The sequence below is a fragment of the Rhincodon typus genome, chromosome 3 (genome assembly GCF_021869965.1).
Source record: "Rhincodon typus isolate 14 chromosome 3, sRhiTyp1.1, whole genome shotgun sequence".
Taxonomy (NCBI): Eukaryota; Metazoa; Chordata; class Chondrichthyes; order Orectolobiformes; family Rhincodontidae; genus Rhincodon; species Rhincodon typus.
In genome coordinates, this window is record NC_063334.1 from 82,554,236 (window position 1) to 82,563,077 (window position 8,842).

At 39.9% G+C, this 8,842-nt stretch overlaps 1 long non-coding RNA gene across 1 annotated transcript in view; it reads left to right on the plus strand.

Moving 5' to 3' along the window:
* Nucleotides 1-8,713, plus strand: part of LOC109917583 — a 23,710-nt gene extending 14,997 nt beyond the window's left edge. Inside the window, exons 3-4 of the long non-coding RNA XR_002258897.2 lie at nucleotides 231-328; nucleotides 7,492-8,713. This is a non-coding gene — a long non-coding RNA (uncharacterized LOC109917583). The remainder of the gene's footprint in view (nucleotides 1-230; nucleotides 329-7,491) is intronic.
* The last annotated feature ends 129 nt before the right edge of the window (nucleotides 8,714-8,842 follow it).

Here is an 8,842-nt window from a genome sequence, read left to right on the forward strand (position 1 = left end):
ATGCTTTTGCACTGTAATATGAGAAGGCTTGGCACAATTCAATAATACAAACTAGTAGTAGAAAACCATGTGAGGTGCCTTCATTACGTAGAAGTCCAAGCTCATTCCCACAAGTGTGATAGGGGTTCGCTCCATCTCCTGATTACAGTTCATCATATTAAAAGTCGTTTGATCTGCAGAAAATGAAAAAAAATTAAATGTCTGAGATTCTTCCGTTACAATCTTAACAGGTATCCATAAATTCACCAAGAAACTTCGTAATCCATTACTCATTGACAATAATGAACTGCTAGACTTCCTCTCCAGAGTTCACTCGGATGTGCAAGTGGTAAGTGGCTTACTTATTTGTCTCAAGTAACAACTCAGCTGTCATTCAGTAAATTCAAAATACAGAGGTAATCATGTCTGCAGCAATCTCTTTTCCATCATGACATACTTAAGATAACTGAAATGAAATGAAAGAAAAGAAGTGAAATCATATCACTTGTGACTTTAATTTTGCTTGGTATACTGACTGCACTAAAATCAAGTTTTAATTCCCAGTTGTCTGTCTCTATAGATCTGTTCAACTGTTAATAGTTGGATATCAGTTTACCAAATTTCAGAGTTGAAGGGATGTAGAATGAATTAAAAGGATTGATTTGGGGATTGAGCATTCTCAGCATGGAATATTAGTCTCAGGGAGCACTGACTGGGAAATTGTGGGTCCATAGGGAGCAAATCCTCCCAGACCCTAAACAGTGTGGGCATTAGCAAGAAAGTTGAGAAGATAGAGTGAGATCAGCAGTAGTGAGATTCTTGAAATTGAAAAGAATTGAAGGGTGAGACAACAATATCAGGAAGAGGTCGATTTGCATGTATTATCATGTCATTATTAACGAATCTCACCTCATTTGTATGCAGATTTCCATTTTCCCACCCTTCAGATATAAATTAGACAGTGACAGTTACCAACATGAAAGGTCACCCTGTGACTCCAGCTTGCTCGTCTGTGCCTCCATCTTTGATAGGAGTCACCGATGTCTCATGCTCCATGGGCAGTGGCTGCATGCACTCCCCAATCATAGATGTTGGCATTGGACACATACTAGCTCCTCCACACGTTTCTCATGCATGTCTCAAAGTCTAAGGCCAATAGCACTCAGTCAAGTGATAGAACCTTCAGTCAGGGGGGTCCTGGCTCTGGAAGTCAAGGGCAGCATTCAAATCAGCCCAGGAACTGTGGCTGCTTAGGGTAATCAGAATCAGTGTGTCTGTACCCACAGGGTGGGCCACAGTCAGCCCTGTAGGACAGTACAATAAGCCCAGAGTGTTGCAATAAGTCATTCAGGGAACTGCACAGAGATACATTTGGGGGATTAAGTGAGATGTCACTGGGTGGTACAGCTGTTAGTGCTGGTGCAGAGGGAAACAGATGGTGAAGCGTCCTGAGTGAGTGAGTAGGCAGTGCAGAAACCATTCAAGGTTAGTGATGTAGGGAGATTGGGTAGGTGAGCCCGTAAGGTGTTTCATTCATATTGAGTATGAGCCTTGGTGAAAGGTGTGCGTGGTAATTGAAATAGTGTGAGCAAAGAGAAGATGGTGGCACTTACCTTCTCAGATTGGAGCAGGTTATTGACCATCTTCCTGTATTGTTGGGCATTTCAGTAACCATAGAAACAGCACTGAGTTATATGGCATCCTCTGACCAGGTTAGCAGTGTCTAGTGGCCTGCTCTCCATTGCCAGTCCCGAGGAAAGAGGCCAGCATTCCTCTGCACTACCCTATCCACCAGGAGCTCCCTGTCCCAATTGGCAAAGCAGGATGCCAATTTTCCTCTGTCCTCCATATCCTGGGCATTTCACATGAACTGTGCAGGGCAGCTCCAGACTGACTACATTTGCTCTGCTATCCAACTGAGTTTTAAACATGGTGCCAAATCCATAAATCATGGGAAGTCTCAGTAGTGGCAAATACTTCCATCTGGGGCAAGAGGCACAATATGACAAGCAGGGCATCATAGAGGTGTGGCACATAGGTAACGTGTTTTGGAAGATAGCATCAGAAATTGCGCTAAGCCTCATGGAGAGAAGCCCTCCATGAAACTCACCAAAATTGACACAGGCTAAATTTTACCTGAAATTAGCTGTTATGTTTGGCTTTCCTTTGATTAATTTAGGTGAATTGGGTGATTTTCCCAGCCAGTAATTCCTTGTCACATATTTTTTCAGCCATAGATGCATATCAGAATGATGAATAATATTTTTCAAATTATCCTGTAAGGCAAAAACAAAACTTACTTTTGTCATGGTACAGATTTGATCCAAAGTGCTCATACCTCAGCCTTGCTTCACATGATTTCCTACAAAGTTTTCAACCATTCCTTGGTCTTATACTCAGAGTAGGCACATGGCTCTGAGTGAACTCATTATTCTGATTCAAGCTGTTCGATCTAAACCTGCTTCCCTGTGCCATGCAGAGTTAGGTTAGTCATTGTTTTCATATTGGTGCATTAAACCACAAAAACACTTCTTGAAAAAAGTATGCGGAAGATCATAAGAATTCCAACAAATTTGTATATCTTAAGATTCTTGATAAGAATGATAAAATTTAAAGTCTATTCCACATTTATTCTCAAGCTGTATGCACTTCTGTTGCATTTAAAGCAGTATTTTATCAGCATCTGGTATGCCTCATGTTCACAAGTGGATTGTTTTAGGCATTGCCTCCCACATTTTATTCTGACACAACTATAAAGACAGGAAGTGTTCATAGACTTAAAATGTATAACACCTATGACACATGACATGGGAAATGATTGTAACTGCATTTACTTTTGTATTCATATATTCACTTAATAAGACCAGAAGAAAAAATGTCATTATCACAAAAAAGGAATATTCAACAATAACAGCCTAGCTCATTTTAAAAGCCTTAAAAAGACACTAATGACACATCACATACGCTCAAAGGAATTGGCAATAATAAAAGTAGTTTGAACTTAAATGAACAGAAATAACCATTTATAAGAGATTTTATAGGCAATACCGTTTCTTCAGGCTTAGGAAGGGAAATAAGAATATTATTCCTTTTGAAATGTTCATGACATTTGCACATCATTGTGTTATTCTCAAAAATTACTTGGTGCTTTGCTAGTAACAAGAGAATAACAGATTCAAGCATGATATTACCATGTATTTTCCCTTGTTAAATTAGCACACCAATTATAACATTAAAATGCACTTTAACAATTAAATATCTCTTGTTCAAGAATTTCTGATAAGATACATATCTTCTTATATCAAAATATGCATACATTAAAGCATGTAAAATGCATATGCTTTATTGTCAGTTATGCCTCCTTTGTAATGTTTGTAAAACTGACTGAACAAGATGACTAATTAAGATTAAATTGATTTAGCATACAGTGGAATTCCACGTTTCATAGACATAACATTTGACTCAATTTTACCAAAGGTCGGTAGGTGTCATACTCGGGGAGTATCATGGAGGGTTTCCCTCTCCTGCCAACTCACCTTGACTTTGATGAACAGACTCCCAGGACTAAGCGTTGTACATGCTCCTGGCCATCTTGGAAGGACATTCCTGACAGATGAGTGACCTAGATTCCTGACCAATCTCTATGCAGCTCTTCAACTGACTTACTGCAAATCTACTGACTCGTTGCACCGGTCCTTCAGGACTGAAGCTGCCCACCCCCTGATTGAAATGATATGGAGCTTTGACCTTGAACTCCCCAAACAGCTGACTGACTGCGTCCAAGCCCCTGATCTAAGATTGGACACTGCCCTACATTTACTGTGCCAGTATGCCCTGACGGACAGCAGCTCCCAGACTTGAGCGAGGACTTAGAATCTGAGACATTTCTATTTGGTTGAAATATATGCAGTGTGTTTACCACATAAGCTGCTTGTACATGGAGCAGGTGTGATACTGATATGGTATGGTGACATACAGCAACATGTCTACCCCTTTAAGAGATCACTGCTGAAAACCACAACAAAATGCCTGGCTTTGTGTCTCTGCTAAAAGGCAAGACGAGGCAAATGTACTGTGAGCCTATAAGTTCTGAATGAGATAGAAAAATGCAAAATGTCAATGCAAAGTTAGGCAAGGCAGAGATGCTGTGAGTATCCAGGCAAAGAGAGTAATTGCTATAGAAGCAAACAAAAGGCTTTGAGATGCACCCTGCTCTGATACGTGGGATCGGTGCTCTCTCTGCATATAAGGTACCTGGCAGTAGCTTTACAATGGAAGGCATCAGTGGACTCAAAATGCAGTATTAAAGTAGATAACTGTATTCTAAGTGATTGAGAAATGAGCCATGATGATGTGGTGAGACAAATGCCAAACTCTGTGAAATGGGGGAAGGATGAAGGCAGTCGCTACCGCATGCCTTCAGGTAAGATGGAAGCCTGGAGGAGTAAGTGGAGAGCTGGAGCCACCAGGTAGCTGCTGTGACTTTCATCTCAGGAGTTGTTGCTGTCTACTCAATTTTGAGATGTAAATGCATGCTGCTCACAAACAAGATTCTAGTCTCATTGTTCAAACCTTTATTGGAAATCAGCCATTATTTTCTAAACATTGAGAATTTAATTTTTCTGGTCTCTCACTCTTGCCATATTTTCCTAACTGACCAGCCCTTGCCCATATTGTTCAGGGCTAAGAAAATTCATCCTATTTTGTATTCTTATTTCAAATAAACCATTAATCCCTCCTCAGCTAATTTTGACAACTCATAGAATGGTGTACAGGAAAGGGCACCTTCATCCCTTTGGTACTTTTCTAAGTGGGTTTTCCATTGAACCCCAACAGTAAGTGCTTTAATCACACATGTTCTATTAGAGTCAAATTCGATACTACTGTCAGTAAATGGCTTTACTTATTACCAAGATCAACCCATCTACCTCTCAGGTGAAATCAACAAACTTCAGAACCAACAGATTCAAACTTGTCGAACTCAATGTTGCATTCAGCAGTGTATTTACCAATTGAGCAGCTAAGAAACCTTAATTTGCATATTTTGCTACATGCTATTTGTTACATGAACCACAGATTCTTCTGTATTTTATTGTGAAATATACATCACAATTTGCTCTTTTCAAATTGTGACAGTCATACAATTATAAACAGCAAGGAAACAGACCCTTTGGTCCAACTTGTCCATGCCAACCAGATATCTTAAACTGATCTAGTCCCATTTTCCACATTTGGCCCATATCCCTCTAAATCCTTCTGTATGAAAAAGTTGCCCCCCTCAGGTCTCCTTTAAATCTTTCCCCGCTCTCCTTAAACCTATGACCTCTAGTTTTGGACTCCCCTACCCTGGGGAAAAGACCTTGGCTATTCACTCTATCCATGCCCTTCATGATTTTATAAATCTCTATAAGGTCACCCCTCAGCCTCCAACGTTCCAGGGAAAATAGCCCCAGCCTATTCCGCCTCTCCCGATAGCTCAAACTGTCCAACTCTGACAACATCCTTGTAAATCTTTCCTGAGCCCTTTCAAGTTTAACAACATCTTTCCTATAACTGAGAGACTAGAATTGGAGCACTGTATTCTAACAATGGCCTCACTGATGTCCTGTTTATTTTCAAGCTAGTCTGTTCCTTCTAGCTTCTTCCCCACATCCTGACTGAGTACACCTATGTGGGCCAGCTGAGAACTGGCATAGCCAAGGTAACTAACCTGAATGATTGGCAGCCCTAGCATTCAAACCTAAATGCTTTCATCATGTAACCAAGTTATTCCTCAATGAGTGTGGAGCTGGAGGAACACAGCAGGCCAGGCAGCATCAGAGGAACAGGAAAGCTGATGTTTCTGTTCGGGACCCTCCTTCCCGACCCTTCCCTACCCAAAACGTCAGCTTTCCTGCTGCTGTGATGCTGCCTAGCCTGCTGTGTACCTCCAGCTCCACACTGTGTTATCTCAGACTCCAGCATCAGCAGTTCTTACTATCTCTATTCCTCAACGTGTTAACTTTTGCTCAAAGTTCCGAATTTTAGAGTAGCAGCAACCTGTAATTTTATAGCGCTTTTAATGTAATAAAATATCACAAGGCATTTCACAGGAAAATTTTAAAGCAAAATTTGACACCAAGCCACCCATGGAAATATTAGATCTAATATAATATTAGAAATATGGAATGATTGAAAACTTGCTGAAAGAGGTAGATTTTAAAGAGTGTGTTAAAGAAGGAGAGAGTTGGAGAGGAGGAACTGCTTGGAAGGGTACTTCCAGAGCCTAAGGCCTTGATAGAGGAAAGTACAGCTTCCAAAGGTAGAGGAATTAAAATTGTGGATGCTCATGAAGCCAGAATTAGAGGAGGGTGGGGCTGAAAGAGATTTTGTTTTCAAATCACTCATGAAACAAGATTATTGCTGGCTGGGCCAGCTTTAACTGCCCAATCCTGGTTGTCCATGAGAAGGTGGTGGTGAACTGCCTTCTTGAACTGCCATAGCCCATGTGCTATTGATAGACTTACAATACTGTTCGGGAGGGAGTTGCAGGATTTTGACCTAATGTCACTGAAAAAAACTGCCGTGTGTTACCACGTTAGGATGGTGAGTGTCTTGAAGGGGAAGCCTGCAGGTGGTGGTGTTCCCATCTGTCTGCTGCCCTTTTCCTTCTAGACGGTAGTGTCATGGGTCTGGAAGGTGCTGTCTAAGGATCTTTGTTGAATTTCTGCAGTGCATATTGTAGATAATACACACTGCTGCTGTTGAGTGTCGTTGGTGGAAGGAGTGGATGTTTGTGGTTGTGGTGCCAATCAAGCGGGCTGCTTTGTCCTGGATGGTGTCAAGTTTCTTTTGTGTTGATGGAGCTGCACTCTTCCACCACACTCCTGACTTAGTCCTTGTAGATGGTGGACAGGCTTTCTGGAATCAAGAGGTGACTTACACACTATAGGATTCCTAGCCTTTGACCTGCTGTTGTAGCCACTGTATTTGTATGGCTAGTCAAGTTCAGTTCCTGGTCAATGGTAACATCCAGAATATTGATAGTGGAGGAGGTTCCGTGATGAATATCAATTGTTGAATGTCAAGGGCTGGTGGTTAGATTGTCTCCCATTGCCTGACATTTGTGTGGCGCAAATGTTACTTGCTATTTTTCACCCCAGGCCTGGAAATTATCCAAGTATTTGGATATGAACTGCTGCAGTATCGGATTACAAAAATATAGAGGAGTTACTGCACAGAGAGATTTGAAAACAAAGATGAGTATTTTGTTTAAATAATTTTGAGCAGGGATTCTGTTTATTTGTTCCATTTTGAATTGCCAAAAACAAAAACAGCTGATTTTCCTGGCAGTAATTCCCACAGTGCTGCTTTTTACACAATTTATGGTGTTCTATTCTCTTCAATATTGGTTGGCTAATAAAGGAATCACTGATTTTCCCTGTGTGCTGTCCCAGTCCTTATTTACACTTTTCCCACTGCTGACATAGAACAACCTGATCACTCGGTTTCTCAAAACTTTTGTTTAAACAGGTGCACTTCCATGAATTGAGTCAAGAATCTAGTCAGGGACTGATGACTTTTAAGAAGAAAACCAACTCAGGATAACCATTCCTCTCAACCAGAGTTATTCATCTGCTTTCTGAAGATTAGAAAGGGATCACTGCCATAGTACTATTTCCTTTCTTTGCTCATTTATCTTGATTTTTACAATGAACTGTAGCATCTGTAAATGTTGTACAGTATTGAACACTGTATTTGAAAATGCACATACTGCTTATTACTGTATAGAACACTTATGTTAAAATTTTTAAAATTATGTTCTCATGATATTAAAGCTTTGCAAAACGTACCTAATGCCTGGATCTTTATAAATAGTATAAAACAGAGATGGTAAATATTTACAAACTGTCCAGTGGCAATCATCCCGTCATTCAAAAGATATTGCAGCATTACACATTTTGACTGTTTTTAATGTATGTTTTCTTGTAAACAATCACTACAGTTCATATTCTAATGACAGACCCCTGCAATAAAATTATGTGTTATTACTAACAATGTACATATTTTCTCCTTTTCATCTTTTCTCAACAAAATGCTATATTAGAAATTAAATGACTATTGCAAAGTATTTTTTCTGATCAATTTCCCATGAATATCCATTCCTGTCACCTTCTGCAATTGTAATTTGCCTTTAGGTTATTCTGTTATATTAAAAGTATCATATAAGTGAAGGTTATTGCAGGCACAAGCAGTGTTTTGGATCTGGGATTACCTGACAAGTCAAGTTCTTCTGATCAGCCAACATAAGTATTGGAAACTATGGGAACGTTCTGCCAAAAAAAAGTTTCCTTATTTTTGCTGCGCATTAGGGTGCTGTAGGAGCATAGGCAACACCAAAACCCCATTAGTGAATATGAAAACTGCATGCATCCAATGTCCTATCACTAAACAGTCTTAGCCTAATCTCATTAGTACAAGGAAGTAAAATATTCTCTCAATTGCCACATGTGATTCTAAACTCTAAATCAGTAGGTGGCACGGCCGCTAAGGTGGGTTAATAGACCAATCATGCTAAACACTAGTGTACCCAGTAAACTGTGCAGTAATCCAAATGGGCGACACATTCAATGAAAAAGCCCCAGCTAAAAGAAAGGTTAGTGAGAACATGCATTTCATACAAATTACATTGTAAGTTATTTTTCTTCTTAATTATGTACTTATTTGTTCTAATAAAAAGAAGAAATAACCCGCAGACATGGAATGTACTTAATCTTTCCATCGTCACAACAACTCCATTGGCTCAGACTGATTCCTTGTCTAATGTAAGTTTTGGCAGAATTATAACCTCCTGAATTAAACATTGGGAAGACCAAAAACATCT